This window comes from Mustela putorius, unplaced genomic scaffold (genome assembly GCF_011764305.1).
Source record: "Mustela putorius furo isolate JIRA1106 unplaced genomic scaffold, ASM1176430v1.1 tig00004007_pilon_pilon_pilon, whole genome shotgun sequence".
Classification (NCBI taxonomy): Eukaryota; Metazoa; Chordata; class Mammalia; order Carnivora; family Mustelidae; genus Mustela; species Mustela putorius.
Genome location: NW_025422145.1, coordinates 3205598 through 3224426, shown reverse-complemented (window position 1 = coordinate 3224426; position 18829 = coordinate 3205598). Strand labels below are relative to the sequence as shown.

At 48.4% G+C, this 18829-nt stretch overlaps 1 protein-coding gene across 2 annotated transcripts in view; it reads left to right on the top strand.

The window, feature by feature from the left end:
* The window catches only part of ABCC1 (ATP binding cassette subfamily C member 1), a 127475-nt gene that overhangs the window by 19023 nt on the left and 89623 nt on the right, over positions 1–18829 (top strand). The window lies entirely within an intron of this gene.

Below are 18829 nucleotides of genomic sequence, written 5' to 3'. Positions count from 1 at the left end.
TGATTCATGCATTTAAAGTACAGAATTGGGTGGTTTCTGGGAAAGGTGTGCAAATGTCCCCGCGGTTGATTTTGGAACATTATTTGTCTTTGTGTCCTTCAGATCTGGGCGGCCATGTGCTGGGTGACAGCCGCACGTGTTGGCCGCATGCAGTTTATAGCAGCTTATAGTTCGTGGTGTCTGGTCCCTAACTTTGACAGGGACTTCTGAGTGCCCCCATGTGCCAAGAGCTGCTGCAGGCAGGAGGCAAATGATCCAGGGCCCCTGCCTGGGCATCCATTGTCCCCACAGAGCCGACAGCCCAGGAGGGGAGGGCACCATAGGGAAAAAATCGTGGTTGAGGTAAGTTAGCATCAGGTCAGGTCATGTGAAATTACTGACCTTCAGTGATTTATTTTTACTATTTTATTTGTTTATTTGACAGACAAAGATCACAAGTAGGCAGAGAGGCAGGCAGAGAGAGAGCTGGGGAAGCAGGCTCCCTGCTGAGCAGAGAGCCCAATGTGGGGCTCAGTCCCAGGACCTTGGGACCATGACCTGAGCCAAAGGCAGAGGCTTTAACCCACTGAGCCACCCAGGTGCCCCAGTTCTCAGTGATTTTTTAAAATTTATTTAATTTATTTATTTGACAGACAGACATCACAAGTCAGCGAGAGGCAGGCAGAGAGAGATGAGGAAGCAGGTTCCCCACAGAGCAGAGAGCCTGATGCAGGGCTCGATCCCAGGACCCTGGGATCATGACCTGAGCCGAAGGCAGCGGCTTAATCCACTGAGCCACCCAGGCACCCCAGTGATTTTTTTTTTTTTTAAAGAGAGAAATGTTTTCTTTTCCTTTCTTTTCTTTTAAAGATTTTATTTATTTATTTGAGAGAGAGAGACAGAGAGAGAGCATGAGAGGGGATAAGGTCAGAGGGAGAAGCAGACTCCCCATGGAGCTGGGAGCCCGATGCAGGACTCGATCCAGGGACTCCGGGATTGTGACCTGAACTGCAGGCAGTTGCTTAACCAACTGAGCCACCCAGGTGCCCCCTTTAGCGATTTTTGATCCATGGCCCCGGTTGGCAAACATTTTCTGGAAGGAGGCAGGTGATAAATAGTTGTGGCTTTGCGGGCCAGGGTGAAATTGAGTGACAGCGCTTGGCGGCAGGCAAATTGTCTGTTTTCCATTTTATATTTAAAATTGTGAAATCCAATCCTCGTTTGGGGGACAAAGCAAGGGGAGGGTCAGATCTGGCTCATGGGTGGTCGTCTGCCAACCCCTGGCCAGTTGTCTGTTTTTTGTTAGTCAAGTGTGTGATACAGAATGCATTAGATACTGTATTGCATGTTCCATAACATATGGAACATTAGAGTATTAAGATAGTATGTAAAACCTCAAGTAGTATCTGAAATATTTTACGACTGCATGTGAGTGCTCTACTGTAAATGTACGGAGCTCCATGAAGTGGCCATGGGGAAGGGTGGAGGGTGGAGAAGGGGGAGGACTGGTTCTGCTGAGGCCCAAAGGCTGCCTCTGAGTTGAAGCCAGGGCAGTGAGTGGGCAAGGGCTCCAGGCAGGGAGAAGAGACTGTGCAAAGGCCCTGAGGCACAGAGTGGTCCAGGAGCAGTGAGTGCGGGGCTTCAGGCAGAGCGTCAGGATTGGGTTGCCGTTTGAACCTATTCCTTTGGCTTCATGGTGGAGGGGAGGCCAGCAACAAGTGAGGAGCCTGGGGAGTAACCCGGGTAACCCAGGTGTGGAATGGATTGAACGAATCCCCTGTCTTCGAGTGGCACACCACTTTTTACTTTTATTATTTCATGAGAATAAAAGGACCCTGTGTTTATCAAAGAGATAACAGAGGCCATGGTGAGGTGTTCTTCAAGCATATCCATGTGCTGTCACTTCCCTGGTGATTTCTCCACTGTCCACTGTTCGAACCAGTGCCAACCGAGAGAACTAGAATGTAGGCCATGCTGGGAGTTTTAATTGGTTGCCACATTGGAAAAAAAAAAAGGCAGGTGAAATGATTTTAATGATCTGGTGTATTTATAAAGATCTATAATTAGAGCATGCATGAGGGGCAGAAAAGGGGGAGAGAATTTCACGACCCGTGAGATCATAACCTGACCTGAAACCAACAGCCAGACGCTCAACCTACTGAGCTCCCCCAGGGACCTGATATATCTTATTTAACTCTGTATAGGCAATATATTAGCATTTCAACATGTAATAAATGAAATATTATGGGGTTTTTTACCCTAGGCTAAGTCTTTGGATCCAGCGTGTGTGTGCACGCACACTTGTTAGATCCTGTGTGTGTGTGTATGTTCTTTCCTGTCTCCATTTAGTCTAGCCTCGTTTTAACCACTCAGTAGTCCCCCAAGGTGGTTAGTATATTGGACACTAAGTTTAGATGGTTTCTGTTATTTTGTTAAAAATCAAACATTATATAATAATATTTGTAGAGCCAGGGCATCTGAGTGGCTCAGTAGGTTAAGTGTCTGCCTTCAGCTTGAGTCACTATCCAAAGGTCGTGGGATTGAGTCCCGCATTGGTCTCCCTGCTCCGCGGGGAGCCTGCTTCTCCCTCTCCCTCTTCTGTTTCACCTGACTGTGCTCTCTTGTGCGCTCTCTCTGTCAAATAACATCTTAAAAAAAAAAAAAAAATCTGTAGAGCTGTAAGTTGCCAGGAATGTATGCTCCTGCATTTAGGAGCATATAGGAGTAACTATATTAAGATTTTTTTCCCCCCAGCCTTATTAAGATATTGACATATCACATAGGTAAAGTTCAGGTGTGTGACATGATAAGATGGTCTGATAAGCATTTATATTGTAGAACGATTATACAGTAAGGTTAGTTAACACCTCCCTTCCCCACATTATTATCCCCTCCCCCGCCCAGTTTAGTGATGATGATTTTTTAGATCTACTCTGTAACAGCTTTCAAGTATGTGATACAATGTTGTTAACGATCACCACCATGCTGTGAGTTAGATTTCTGGAGCATCTTCATCTTATAACTGGGGGCTTATACCCTTTGACCAAGGTCTCCCGATTTCCCCCGCTCCCTATCCCCTGGCAAGCACTGTTCTCTGTTTCCAGGAGTTCAGTGTTTTAATCTTTTACATTTTTATTTATTTTTAAAGATTTTATTTTTTTGAGAGAGAGAGTGCGCATAGGGGAGCACACATGGGGAAGGGGTGTAGGGGGAGGGAGAAGGAGAGAATCTCAAGCAGGCTTCCTGCTGAGCATGGAGCCCCACATGGGGCTCGATCTCATGACCCTGAGATCATGACCTGAGCCAAAATCAGGAAGTCAGTCACTCAACCCACTGACCCGACCAGGCACCCCTTCACTTTTATTTTATTTTTTAAAAAGATTTTATTTATTTGACAAGAGAGAGACAAGCAGGGGGAGTAGGAGAGGGAGAAGCAGGCTCCCTGTGGAGCAGGGAGCCTGATGCGGGGCTCCATCCACCCTGGGATCATGACCTGAGCCAAAGGCAGATGCTTAATGACTGAGCCACCCAGGCACCCCTCATTTTTATTTTTTAAAAGTGTATTTCTTAAAAAAGTAATCTCTGTTCCCAATGTGGGGCTCGAACTCAGGAGACCCAGAGATCAAGAGTTACATGCTTCCCTGACTGAGCCAGTTAGGTGCCTAAGTTCATCACTTTCAGAAAGCACGCGGAAATGAGAAGGCAGTATTTGCCTTTCTCTGTTTGGCTTATGTCCCTTGGTGTCAAGCCCTCACGGTCTCTGTTAACGTCGGCATGATACCCCGTCGCGTGCGTATACAGCTCATTTTCTTACCCCTCTGTTGGCCAGGGGGCACTGAAGTTGCGTCCGGGTCTTGGCTGCTGTGAGCCATGCGGCCGGGGTCTGGGGGTATCCATCGCTCTCCAGGACTGGGATCCCATTTCCTTCCGATATATTTGGTGATGTTGTACGGACTGGATTCCCGATTTATCACTGCTTTTATGATTCTCATTGTCTCCTGGTGATCAAGCTTAACCCGCACCACCTTGTCTTCCAGCTCTGAGGCTTTGGTCGTGATATTAAGCGAAGCTGTTGACCTTCAGGTCAGGCTTTCTGTGTTTTCTTCAGCTCTTTGAGGAATAACTCCCAAGGGGATTCCTCTCATCATTGTTTGGAATAGCGAATTAGCGGAAAGGTTGGCAGCAGCCCAAGTGGTGGGCAGTACTGGGTGGATAGATAGACCATGTCCTGCCCATTCCTTGGGGGAGTGGGGATGATTCCAGAAGGTAAGAAATGAGGACAAGGCCTGCCTTCAAGATCCATTTTCTAAGGAAAAAAAAAAAAAAAAGACCCTTTTTTTTTTTTTTTTTTTTTAAGTGAAACCATCAAGATGCATTCAACATATTTGGTATAAAACCTCTTGGGTAAAGAAATGGAAAAATAAGAATATGTAGTTGTATCTGCCTAAAGAATTCCAGAAGGGTACTCAGGAAGCTCAAATGTGGTTGGATTTGTAGACGGGGACGGGGTGTACGCGTCCCTGAAGATGGGTGGGGAGAGGGAGGCAGGAGTAACTTTATTACTATTTGACATACATGGACACACACCCAAATATACCCATATATCTGTACATACGTAGTAAAATCAGAGTTCCATACTGCCTATTAAAATCGGTTTTAAAAGAAGTTATTTTCTGTTATTCCCAGCTCCTGCCATTTATAAAGTTCTTTTTGGTTGTTGTTTTTATTTTTTTAAAAAGATTTTATTTATTTATTTGACACTTAGAGATCACAAGTAGGCAGAGAGGCAGGCAGATAGAGGAGGAAGCAGGCTCCCCGCTGAGCGATGCGGGGCTCGATCCCAGGACCCTGGGATCATGACCTGAGCCGAAGGCAGAGGCTTTAACCCACTGAGCCACTCAGGCGCCCCTTTTGTTGTTGTTTTTTAAAGATTTTGTTATTAGAGAGTGCAAGCAAAAGCACCGGGAGTGACAAGCAAAGGGAAAGGGAGAAGCAGACTCCCCGCCGAGCAGGGAGCCCGATGAGAGCTTGGATCCCAGGACCCTGGGATTACGACCTGAGCCACCAAAGGCAGATGCTGAACCAACTGAGCCACCCAGGTGCCCCTGCTTCTGCGATTTAGTGGTCTTTCCAAAGCACCTTCTCTGTGGGGGAGGCAGGGATTGTCTTTCAGAAAGTGGCCAAGGTGGGCAGAACCCCTGGTTCTGGCAGAGCAAGTGCTTTGGGGCCAAGTAAGTTCAGGGCTGGGCGAGGGCAGGATGACCCGGGGTATGGAGGCATAAAGGGGTATGTCGGCCAACCCTTGCCTCCTGCCTACTCCGTCTGCTCTGCCTGCCCTATGCAGTACCGTGCACCCACTGCCTGTTGAAGTGATAAGATTTTGCAGGTAACTCATGAAAATGTGGCCGGGACATCGGAGGAGGTGGATCTGGAACCAATCCCAGTACTAGCAGTGACATTTATTGAGCGCCTACTATATGCTCTGGCCTGTACTTAATTGCATGCTCGTTTGCTTCATTCCGTTGGTATCCCCCACTTTACAGCTGTGGAAACTGAGGCTTGGTTGTTGGCCCAGTGTTAGGCGGTGAGAAGCTGACACTCTGCCTGTCTGATAAGGGGCGTGTTTGGGGAGTATGGATTATAAACTTGATGAGGGGAGGGACTCTGGTTAATGGGACTTCTCAGCCCCTGCACTGTTGCTCTTGAGGGCTGAGCACCTCCCCAGTGTGGGGCTGGCCTTGCATTAGAGATCAGCATCCCTGACTTCTGCCTGCAAAGTGCTCAGAGCGTAAGTTCCACCCCAGTAGTGACACCAGAAGTGTCTCCAGACATTGTCACGTGTGTGGCCTGCGAGGAAACTTGAGGCGAGTTTCCAGAGAACCACTCTCTGGAAGAAATGTCAGAAAAAGGCATGAAATCCATGGTCCTCACATCACTCAGAGTGAAAGTTACAAACGCCTGTAATGGCCTGTGAGTCCTGCATGGTCTGTCCCTCCCTGCCCCTTGCCTTCTCCCTGACTTCATTTTCCATTACTTTTGACACATATTGACCTCTCTGTTGTTGCTGCAAAGTACCAGATGTGTGCCTACCGCGGGACCTTGGCACTTGCTGTTTCCTGGGCGCCCCTCACCCCCCATGGCCTTTTGGCTTACTCCCTGGTTTCTTTAATGTGTTACTGAAATACACCTTCTCAGCAAGGTCTTCCTAGTTCTCTGAGTCCTTTTATCATAACACACTTGCACACATACACAAACATATATGTGTGTGTATATTTATACATGTGTTGTGTATTTTTTTATATGTGTATATTTTTATCTCATTTACTCTCTGTGTCCTTTTTTTTTTTTTTTTTTTAAAGATTTTATATATTTGACAGAGAGAGAGAGAGAGAGCACAAGAAAGCAGAGCAGCAGGCAGAGGGAGAGAGAGAAGCAGCCTCTCTGCTAAGCAGGGAGCCTGATGCGGGGCTCAATCCTAGGACCCTGGAATCATGACCGGAGCTGAAGCCGCTTAACCAACTGAGCCACCCGCGCACCCCACTCTGTGTTCTCTTAAAAGGCTGTCAGCTCCAGGAGCATAGGCCCTTTGCCCTGCTGTTTACAGCTGGGTCCTCAGCAGCCAGGAGCATCAGTAAACGGATGAATGCTGTCAGGCCTATTTACTGCTGTGTCCCCAGATCTGTTCCTCTGGCTGGCACATGCCTGCTGCCTCCCAGGTCCCTGGAATGGGACCAAATGGAGGATTTCTGAAGCTCCAGAGTATGATCGGAGGAGAGGAAGTGGCTGGGGACAAAATCAGCAGAAATAGTCAGGGCCAGATGGAGACTATGAGGGCAGGTGCGTGCTTTGTAGGGAAGGGCCCGTCATGGGGACAGTCGGGGTCAAGGCAGGTCAGAGCAAGTTGCCGGCTGCTGTTGACATTTGGACACCTGTGATAGGCAGCCAGGCTCTGTTTTCTGCCTGGCTGTCAGTCCTTTCAAGACAGGAGTCCCGGCTTGGCAAGGAGCCCTTGTCCCTGTCTTTCTAAGATGCTCAGTTCTGCACCTTGGGGGTGGGAGGGGTCAGGGTTCAGTGAGGACTTGGGTCTCTTGCTTGCGCAGAGCCATGCCCTGCCTTCCTTGGGGGCTGGGGATAAGGTCTGGATGTGGCCCTTCCACCCCCCCCCCCTTAATGTTTCTGGGCTTTATTCTTAGCTCTGGTGAGTCAGAGGGCAAGGAAAGGCTACGGCTCAGTCCGCAGCAGGCAGGGCCCATGGCAGCCCGCATGATGTTGGCACCTGCTGCTGTCTGCCCACCCCCCACCCCGGGCTGCACCAGCCTCTCGCGGTACAGCCTTAGACCTCCCAGTCTCTCTCAGGCTTGTGCTGGGGAAGCAGAGGCCCCATGCCGTCCGTGTAAACAAGATTAATGTCCAGAAACCCAGCAGGCCCTGACCCAACGGACCTGACTGCCGGCTTCCTCGTGCTCTTTTTCTCTCCTTGCTTTTGCTTCAGAGTTGTCTCTTGGCCAGGTGTCTTGCCCTTGGATCGGTTCTGAAGCCATGGAATATGGCTCTGTAGGCAATCGTGACCTCACCTCTGCTCCTCAGAGAGGGGGCTCATTGCTTGCTTATGTCCTGCTGATTTCCTTCTGTGCCTTTGCTAGGGCCCTGAAGCCGGCCTTATCTGTGTTTGAATCCAGGTCCCACCCATGTGCCTTCTGGAAAATCTTCTAACCTCTGTTTGCTTCTCTGTAAAATGGGATGCAGGACCTGTCTCATAGGGCATGGCTCCAATGATAAAACAGAGCGATGGACAGTAAAGCAGGAACACGGGCGCCTGGGTGGCTCAGTCGGATAAGCGTCCGACTCTATCTCAGCTCAGGTCTTGATCTCAGGGTTGTGAGTTCAAGCCATCATTCTGGATGTGGAGCCTACTTAAAAAAATAAAATAAACTTATTTATTTATATATTTAATAAATTAAATAAATAAAACTGTCTGTGGTTTGTACGGACTTCTGTCCTATTAGTGCTCTGATCAGCCCGAGCTGTGGCCCTGTGGGTTTGCCCTGGCTTCATGGCTGGCCTGCTCTGCACCCCCATGGACCCCAGCCCATGCTGCCCAGAGCTGATGAGGCATCTCCGTGCAAGCTAAGCCCTTGACCTTGTGGTCTGTGCTGCAGGTTCCATTATTAGATCTATTTGCAGATGAAGGAGACCAGGGCCAGAGAGGGTTAGCTAACTTCCTGAAGGTCAAGGGGCAAAAGTAAGTGTCGGTGTCTGGATCCAAACTCAGGCCCTTCAATTCCAGGGTCCCTAGTCTTTGTTACTCCTGCTTGTAGTCATCTTACTTATTTTGCATTTTTGGACAGGGGGATACCCACATGGCGTCTTGTCCCCATGCCTTTGCCCCTGCCGCCCCTCTGCCTTGGACATGCTCTGCTCCCTGCCTCTCGCCCTGATCTTTGTTTACCTGCTGTTTCTGATGCTTGCACTCTTCCCTGCTGAAATGTCACCTTCCTGGGCCCTCGCCTTGCCACTTGCTGTCCCAGCACCCTTTCCTTTCCTGTATAGGGAACATTGCTCTTTGCGGTTACGTGTTGTGACCGTCTATCTTTAGTGTGAGTCTCAAGGGGGCTGGACTGTGTCTGATTTATCCCCATAATCCCTGGATTAGTTCAGAGCTTGGCACAGAGTAGGTACTCAATACGTGCTCTGTTATGTGATGGAAAGAAGGAATGAATGAATGAATGAAACTAACCAACCAACTGACCAACCCTGTGTTTTAGTGATTGGTTTCTTGGCTGGGAACTGAACCCAGAACCCTCTGGGTCACATCATTTAACCCTGCTGATTATTCTTTCTTTCTTTTTTTTTTTTAAAGATTTTATTTATTTATTTGACAGAGAGAGAGATCACAAGTAGGCAGAGAAGCGGGCAGAGAGAGAGGGGGAAGCAGGCTCCCCGCTGAACAGAGAGCCTGATGCGGGGCTCGATCCCAGGACTTCTGGGATCATGACCTGAGCTGAAGGCAGAGGCTTTAACCCACTGAGCCACCCAGGTGCCCCCTTTTTTTTTTTTTTATAAGATTTTATTTATTTATTTGACAGAGAGAGAGCACAGTTAGGTAGAGAGGCAGGCAGGGAGAGAGAGAGAGGGAAGCAGGCTCCCGGCCAAGCAGAGAGCCCGACGTGGGACTCGATCCCGGTACCCTGAGATATGACCCGAGCCGAAGGCAGCGGCTTAACCCACTGAGCCACCCAGGCGCCCCCCGCTGCTGATTATTCCTAACAGCTGGGTTCTAGAACTAGTCTCATTTCACAGATCAAGAAACCGAGGCCTGGTGAGGCCATTGCTTTAGGGTGGTAGGGGCAATTTTTGCCTCCCCAGGGGATATTTGGCAATACGTAGCGACGTTTTTTGGTTGTCACAGCTGGCTGTGTTTGCTGCTTGCAAGTGATGGGACCTAAGTTGCTGTGAAACGGGTTTATAGCACCTGTCTCCTTGTTTGTGAGGATTAAATGGGACGTGTGCTTTCTGGTATCTCTTGGAGACAGGTTAGGGACGCTATTGAACATCCCTTGATGCACAGGATAGCCCCCCAAATCAAAGAATTTTCTGGTCCCAAATACCCGTAGTGCTAAGGGCAAGAAACCCTGCTTTCAGGTGAAAGGTCGAACCAGAACCCACACCCCCCATCCTTGTTTCTTAACCCTCCCCTTGCACTGCGCACGTTGGGAAGGCGGGTGGGGGCAGCTGTATCATATTTCCACATCTGGGTCAGAACGTGGCTTCTCCGTTCTGCACAGATGAGCTTGGCCTCCCTAAGGCCTGAGGACATTTAGTGGATGCCCTGCCTCAAAGGATGCCGCCTTCCCAGTGGCCTCAGGCTGGGTGGTGAGGCTGTGGACCTTGAAAATCTCGTAGAGTTCCAAGCACCTGGCCAAGGTGGTACCGCCTGGGACGTTAGGGCTCACTGTCAGACTCTGTGGGTTCAAGGCCTGGCTCTGCCTCCTTCCAGCTCTGTGGCCTTCAGCAAGTTCCATAATCTCTCTGGGCCTCAGAGTCCCCCCTGTCCAAAAAGGGAGAGTTCGAATAGTCTCGATCTTGTAGGGGTTTGGATGGACTCACGCTTGGCGAACACTTAGCAGCACTGTGCCGGACATTGCAGCTCTTGGTCGCCCAGTAAATACGTGCTTTCTTTTTGTTCCCAGCTCAGCATCTTAGAAATGTCTACCCTCAAATCCCTGCTGTTCCTGTTTATTTATTCAAAGTGCGAATTCCTTTTGTTATTATTAGTTTAGAGGTAATACATGCAGCGTGAAAAATCCAAACAGTGCTAAAGATAATAGAACAAAATGAGTACTGTCTTCTCAGCAGCTACAGCTCTGGCCCCCTGGAGATAGTCCCTGTTAGCTTTTTTTTTTTTTTTTAAATCCTTCTAAGAAAATTTCCTTGCCTGCAGAAGCATCTCTATACCCTTTCACGCTTGTTTTAAATGGGAACAGTAGTACATGCATGTGGTTTTAAAACAAGCAAACAGAACATTTTCTTAAGAATACAGAGGCATCACACTTGGATTCAAATTCCTGGCTACCCAAGCGCCTTGCCGGTTATATGACATGGCCTCCGTTTCTGTTATCTGTAAAATGGGTTGCATTCTAGGGCCTGCCTCCCGGAGTTGTTAGTGGGGATTAAATGTGATCTAAAGCACTTAATTCATTCCTGGCACAGGCCACTAAGAACCTCCATAAGCCCTTGGTCTTTTTGTTTCTGTTGGTGGAAGACGGTGCTGCGTCATTTCTTACCGGCATGTGTTTGCTTAGCTATCATCCTGGCCTGGAGCTCTTTTCTGTAATAGCACCCAGCCCCCACCATTATTCTCTGCCCCTATGTGCTATTCTTTAGGGCATGTGCTGCCACTGGACGTGCATATAGCTGTTCATTTATCTATTTATTATTTGCACGTTTTAATAGAACGATCTTCTGAGAGTAGAAACTTGACCTCCGGACGTTATTGGAACACAGTAGTCTCCTGATACATAATTGTCCACTGAGTGGTAGAAAGCCACCTGTTATGAGTTCCTGAGGTGATCACATCGGGGAGAGGACCTTCACACCCCATTGGAATGCCAAGTTCAAAGTAGGTCCTTGTAACTAAATAGGTCAGAGCAACCCTTACTCCCAGATGCGAGTGACCCAGATTCGTCATCGTCTACCCTGGCTGTTGTTGGCCTTTTGCATGCCGTCCTCTCTCGAACCACCTCTCCTGTCCCGAGGTCAGCCCGTGGGGCCCTGAGCAGGGTTGTTTCCCTCGGCCCTGCAGCCCCTGGCCTGGTGTCCCTCTAGAGTTGTGTGGACCAGGCTGGAGCGGCAGGCTATGGCGGGGGCTTCCGCCGAGGAGATACCCCAGTATACGGTTCTTCAGTGACCAGCTCGATGGTGCTGGGAGGGCTGGTCAGCATCAGGACCCCTCCTTGTGGGGCTTGGCGGCCCTGGGGTGGTTTCTGGACCTGACCCAGCCCAGGGCACCTGTGGTTCCTGTGGAAGAGCCGTCGAATGGAGCTGAGGAGGGACCCCAGTTAATGTGAGGGCACGTGTGGGCAGAATAATGGCCCCTCCACGGGTGCCCCTGGCCTGGTCCCCAGAACCCATGAATATGGGATGTTGCACAGCAGAGGGGAATGAAGATGGTAGGCGGAAACAAGGCTGTTCGTCACAGTCGACCTTGAGATGGGAGGCGTCCTGGGTTATCTGGGTGGGTCCAGGTGTCACGGGGTCTTTGTCAGCAGAAGAGGGAGACAGCAGGAGTGCAAATGAGAAGTGTCAGCCTGAGTAGCACTTGGGTCTGATGCTCTCGGCTCTGAAGATGGCAGAAGGGGCCGTGATCCAAGGAACGTGGACTGCTTCTAGAATCTCGAAGAGGCAAGGGAATGGGTCCTGCCTTAGAGACTCCCAGCAGAATGCAGCCTGGCCCACACCTTGATTGTAATCCGCTGAGACCCCTTTCAGATTTGTGACCTCTACAACTGTGTGATTCCACAAGTATGTTACCATAAGCCACCAAGGTGGTGATCTGTAACAGCAGCCATAGGCAGTGGGTACAGGGAATGGGTTCTGAGCTCGGTGATGACTGGGAGACTCATGTTTTCCTCTTGACCCAGATTTTTCATGGGCACAGGCACAGCTCCAGAAGGCCCAGCTAAAATTCCCATGTTCCGCATCATGAGGAGCCAGCACAGGGGATGCGGTGGGGACTACTCAGGAGTCAGGCTTCCTAAGTTTGAGTTCTAGCCTTTTCACATACAAGCTGGGTGACCTGTGACACCTTGTGTTCCCTGTCTCCCATTTCTTCAAATAGCAAAGCACCATCCAAATAAAACCTCCCTTTTAGGTAGTCATGGGGGTTAAATGAATTAATTCACTTTGAATGCATAGAAATAGTGCCTGGCACATAGCTTACTTAATGCTAAGTGGTATCACTATTAACATTATCAATATAAGATCATCATCTTTTTTTTTTTTTTTAAGATTTTGTTTATTTATTTGAGAGAGAGAGAGAGAATGAGAGAGAGAGCAAGCATGAGAGGAGAGGGGTCAGCGGGAGAAGGATACTCCTGCTAAATAGGGAGCCTGATGTGGGGCTCGATCCCCGGACTCCAGGATCATGACCTGAGCTGAAGGCAGTCACTTAACCAACTGAGCCACCCAGATGTCCAATGTAAGATCATCATCTTAAGAAGTACAATGGTATAGACTTCGTTTATTTTTATTACTGACAATACTCCTTTATTGAGTGTGCGGGCCCCTGTGTATATGTAATTTTATTTAATCTTTGGAATAGCTGTAGGAGATATGTATTCTCAGCCTTAGAGATGAGGTTTGGAGAGGTTATGTAACCTGCCTAAGGTGACAGAGCAAATAGAGAAGAAAACTGGGTCTAGGAGACAAGGGGATAGATAGTCTTTTTGGGAAATGGGGTAGGGTGGTGGGAAAGGAGAATATGAAAAGTGGGGAACATAAGGAAAAAAGTAGGCCCTTAAAAAGTCAGCTGAAAAGGTTGTATATAATGGTAATATTTATATGGGTTTTTGGGTCCCCTGGAGGAGGAGATGGTAGTAGCCCCATTTTGCTGGTAGGCTGTTAGGGCCCCAGAGAAGATCAGAGATTTTACCCAGAAGTATGCTCCTAGGTAATGGTACAAAACCTCAATTCATGCATGTCAAATTCAGAATCAATTTATGTAAAAGTTCACTCAGTGGATCAGAATTTGTATTATTAGAATACTTTATATTGTGAGACACAAGTTTGTATTGTGAGAGCAAATGCATTTTAAACTTGTGTGAACAATTAAGTGAATTTATTGGAGAGGGCCAGTGAGAAGGAGGACTGCAGGTTAAGTTTGATCCAGCAGCACCCCCTTACCCCACCGGCCTCACATGGCACCAAGCACAAGTTTCTTTCATCTCCACCTCTTATAATGTCCATTTCATTCTCAGCTTTCCACAGAAGTGACACTCCTTCCTCCCACCACCCCCTGCCAACTTTCGGCACTTCCCTTATAAATAGCAGAGACACCTGTAAAGTCCCACATCCTCACCCTGCCTCACTGGGGACAAAAGAGTAGTTTCCTTGATGTGAGGGTTGATGTGGATCAAGATGTCTTAGTTCCTAGTGCCTCGCTTTCATCATCTGTGAAATGGGCGTAGCAGCAGTGCCTCTCCTTGTGAGGATTTAGGCACATGCCTGGTACATTGGTGCTCAGACTGTGCTAGTTGTCATTTTTCTGAGAGAGAGGGATGTGAGATGACAGTGCTCTGTAGAAATGTTGTGAACTCTAGAACTTGTGGGTCAAGCAGCCTTGGAATTGTGCCCCCCACCGCCATCCTCGAGTGTTAGGGCTGGGGGGGGGCAATCACATAAAAGGGTGATGAAGCTGTCTAGATGTCCTGTCCAGAGAAGCCTGGGTTGGGGGAGCCAGCGATGCACTTTTGTATTGAGATTTTCTCAGGCCCAATTCCCCACGGTGCAGTGACTGGGTTAGCACAGTTTTTTGGACTCGCTTCTCCCTGGGTTGAATTTTGTCGCAGGTACTGGGTTAATGGCCGCTCCGTTAGCAGAGTCCAAGAGCTTGATTTTTGGAGCTGCCCAGATCGGAGGGAGAGCTGCTGAAGGAAGAGCAGGGTAGCTGTCTGTCCCCCGGGGTCGTGAGCAGTGAGTGGCCCTCAGACTCTCCTTAAGCCTTACCTTGGCCTTCCGCATTTGCTGTTTCCTGCCAAAACCCCAAACAGCGGGGTCATGCTGCTGCCCTCCAGGGGTGGCCAAGGGGATCTTCCTACACAGAAGGTTCCTTACAGTCCCAGCCGGTGAGGGACACACTGGAGGCCCTGAGGCTGTTGTCTTCACTCCGGTGACTGTTGTCCGGGCCCTCTTTGGCAGGATGGGGGCAGGGGGCATACAGCCGTGAAATTTCATACTCACAAGCAGATTTCCCCTTCTCACGTGCCCCCCTTCTCCCCTCCCCATCTTCCCCGGGCTCCTCCCTCCCCCGCCTCTCCCTGCGGGTCAGGGCCCGCGTGTGGCTTGGAGCAGGAAGCTGCCTTCTGAAGGGCTGGCGCCAGCCTTCGCTGAGCCGAGCATTTCTCCTTGCCAGGAGTTCCGTGTCCTTAGGTGCTCCCTGGTTTCCTCTTGCTTCCTTCCTAACTCGAGCGTCTCCCTGCCCTCTGAGCCTCCCACGTCTGGGCTGCACTGGTGGCAGTGGCGGGGATTTTGGCGAAATCTTGGCATCTGCTGCTCGCAGTCACCTCTTGTCTCTAGAGTGTGCCGGTCCTGGGCGATCCCCCTGTCACACAGTGTGCCCTTTGCTACTGGCTGTAACCACTCCAGGGTTTTCCTGACCACTTTCCTGGGGAGAAGACTGAGCCTGGAGAAGGGAAGTGACCCGCACAGGTTCACCTGAGGTCAGGGCCCAATTTCAGTCTGTGTCCGCTTGACCAGGGCATCTGAGGTCCTAGCCAGGCTCTACCTGGATGGACTGTTTTGTTTTTTTAGATTTTATTTAATTACTTGGTAGAAAGAGAGAGAGAGAGAGCAAGCGCGAGCAGGGTTAGGAGCAGAGGGAGAAGCAAACTCCTTGCTGAACAGGGGCCTGATGTGGAGCTCGATCCCAGGACCCCGGGATGGTGACCTGAGCTGAAGGCAGATGGCTAATGACTGACCCATTCAGGTGCCCTGGATTGTTTTTTTTTTCAAAGCAAAGTAGGAAATAATGTGGGGGAGGGAAGAGGAGGTGAGGTGAGGCATGGCCAGAGCCATTTACTCAGTAACTTCTGGGTACCTGCCAGATGAGGAGGATAGGTGTCAAGAGTAGAGTACACATGGCCCTGGCACTGAGTTCCTTGCATGGTCCTTGTAGGACAGAGGTAGTGGCAAGGAAGAAAAGCATTGCAAAGACTGAGGAGCGGGCCTGATGATTTGGGGAGGGTGGAGGAAAGCTTCCTAAAGAAGATACCCAAGTTGGGTTTTGAAGGATGTATAGGAGTTTGTTAGAGTGGAAAGACACTGTAGGGAGAGCATGTAGCAGGAGGTATCCCAAAGAAGCATTCATTTGACCAGCAGCTAGGGAGTGCCTTGAAAGCAGGAACCACTGTCCTCCCCAAACTCCAGTGCCTTGAGCAATCCCTGACCCATGTGTGGTAAATGTTCCTTTGAGTGAATGCCTGAGTTGGCCCACTGGGGAACAGGGTGGGAGAAGTTGTAGGAGAAACAGACAGGGCTCAGATGTGGAAGACCTCAGGAGACACAGCAAGGATCACCTTTTGAAGGTGATAGGGAACCATCAGAGGTTGTGTTATCCAAAGGAGAGGGGACAATCTGATCTGTCCCATCTCTTAACACAAATACTTAAATCTGTGACTTTTTTCCTCTGAGGAAAAAGGGGACAAAATCGTACTGCTTTTAAACATATGGAAAGCTCTCCCGTTTCCCTCATGATAAAGGGAAAAGGAACTTAAGCTACAGTGAGCTGTTTTCCACTACCACGTCTGTAGAGATCAAAAAGCTTGTAAAAAACATGGTGTTCTGGAAGGAGTCATCCTTGTACCTTGTTTGGTGGAGCATGAACTGATAACCCCCGTGGAGGGCAGTGTTAGTCTCAGTTTTAGATGTATGCACCTTTTGTACCAGCCGGTTCACTTCTAGAAAGTCATCTTTTAACTCTGTTTGCCTGTGTGTGAAATGAGGCATTTCCCGGTTATTAGTTCATTGCTGCGTGGTTCCTCTGTTAGAACAACCCAGTGCCCTTGACAGCAGGAGGCTGGTCAAATAAAGTCAGGTCCATCAAAAAGTGAATACCAAGTACCTGAAATAAAGAATGAGGAAACCCTTCCTTTGTGGTGTGGGGTGACCTTTAAGACCTGTTATAAAGAGAAAAAAGCTGAGCGCCTGGATGGCTCAGTTGAAAGAGCGAGTGACTCTTGATCTTAGGGCTGTGAGTTCGGTCCCCCCAATCTGGTGTAGAGATTATGTAAATAAATAAATGAAAAAAAGAAAAAGCAAGGTGTAGAACAGTGTGAGGAGTATGCTTCCTTCCATTTGAGAACAGAAAATAGGTATTTTTGTTAAAATATATACACATAAGTTATTTTCTAGAAGGACACATGAGAAACCAGTAAATGGGTGATGCTAGAGACAGGCCCTGGGGGGTTAGGGCCAGGGATGGGGAGATGCCTTGTCCCTTTTACCTTTGTTTGAAAGAAAATACCATTAAGGTCTCAAGAATAAAACAGCTGTTACTGAAAAAATCGGTTTCTAATACTGTGTTTAAAAAAAAATAAAAGCAAGGTACAGCACAGACTATGTATTATACTTTTTGGGAAAACAAAATTGATACACTTTATCTGGATGATATTTGGAAGAGTGCACAAGATGTTAACAGTAGTTTTGCCTATGTGATGGGATGCGGGGCTGAAAATTCAGAGGGAGACTTATTTTTTGCCGTATGTGTGCCATTTTGTGTAGTTTGAAAAAATTTTAACACCTAAAATGTGTGGCCTGTTAAAAGTAAATTAATAGAAACATGGATGTATGAGTGCTTGGGGGGTCGGGTACATGGGTGGGTAGATGGATGGATTCTTTTGTCCATAGGTGGGTAGATGGATGGGTGAATTGGTTCACAGATGGGTAGATCTTGGGTGGGTAGATGCATGTGTGGGAAGAGGTGGGTGGATAGATAGATGGGTAGATGGATGGATGAGTTGGTGCGTGGGTCGGTAGACGGATGGGTTGGTGCGTGGGTTGGTGTGTGGGTGGTTAGACGGATGGGTTGGTGTGTGGGTGGTTAGACGGATGGGTTGGTGTGTGGGTGGTTAGACGGATGGGTTGGTGCGTGGGTGGTTAGACGGATGGGTTGGTGTGTGGATGGGTGGGTAGATGGATGGGTTGGTGCGTGGGTAGGTAGATGGATGGGTGAGTTGGTTCATAGATGGGTAGATACTGGGTGGGTAGGTAGATAGATGGGTATATGGATGGATGAATTGGTGTGTGGGTCGGTAGATGGATGGGTTGGTGTGTGTGTGGGTCGGTAGATGGATGGGTTGGTGCATGGGTTGGTAGATGGATGGTTTGGTGTGTGGGTGGGTATGTGGGTGGATGAGTTGATGCATGGATGGGTAGATACATGAGTGGTGTGTGGGTGGATAGATACACAGATGCATAGATGCATGGGAAGAGAGTGGGTGGCAGATAGATGTGTAGGTGGGTGGATGGGTGGGTGAGCGGGTAGATACATGTCTATGGATGCACATATGGATGTCCACATAAGTGAGATAACTTTGGCTGTCGTCGGGGAGGACTGAATGGGGCCAGGAGGTCTGGAAACAGGGAATGGTTAGGAAATTATTGTCATAGTCCAGGCAAGGAATGATTGGGGCAAGCATCAGGTTATAGAAATGTGTCACGCATGAAGCAAGCTGCTGGTGTACATAACTGCATGTATTAAGGCCCAGCATTGTTTTTACTAGAAGGGCAAATTCCTTTGGAATGAGATTTTTCTGGCAGCTGCTCAGAAACGGTTCTGTATATAATAACCACCAACGGTTTAATCCCCTTTTCCACCATCACCTTAAGAATTAGAAGTGATGCGGAATCAGTTAAAATAATCACTCTTTGATATAAATCACACTTAAACTCTTACTCACAAGACTGTCTTCCAAATGTCCAAATCCACAGAGGCATGACCTTTGTCCTTTTTTAGGATTTCTTTGTGTCTAGAAGTTTCCCAGCTAATCCCTCTGTGTGCGTTGACCTTTTAAAGTTTATTTTTCAATGATTTCTTGTTCTTGGTTCTGGAGAAATAACTGTTTATATCACAGAATAATTACACCTCTGAAGAACCAGTTTGGGTACCCGGTAAAGACCCACTCGCTCACTCACTCTTTTTTGAAGTCAGATCCTTTTGTGTTTATTTGTTAGTTTTTTGTTTTTAAAGATTTTATTTATTTATTTGACAGATCATAAGTAGGCAGAGAGGCAGGCAGAGAGAGAGGAGGAAGCAGGCTCCCTGCTGAGCAGAGAGCCCAACTCGGCGCTCGATCCCAGGACCCTGGGATCATGACTAGAGCTGAAGGCAGAGGCTTTAACCCACTGAGCCACCCAGGTGCCCAAAGTCAGATCCTTTCTTTTCTAACCATCTTAATAACCGTTTTGAAGTGTACCCTCCAAGAGTGTTAAGTATATTTACATGGTTGTGCATAACTAGGTCTCTGTTCTGAGAAGCTCAAAGCTTCTATCTTTTATCAGATTATCAGATGTGTTTTTCAAGTGAAATGATCTTTTAGTTCTGTTACCTTTTCTTCAGTGGTCTTGAATGTGGCTT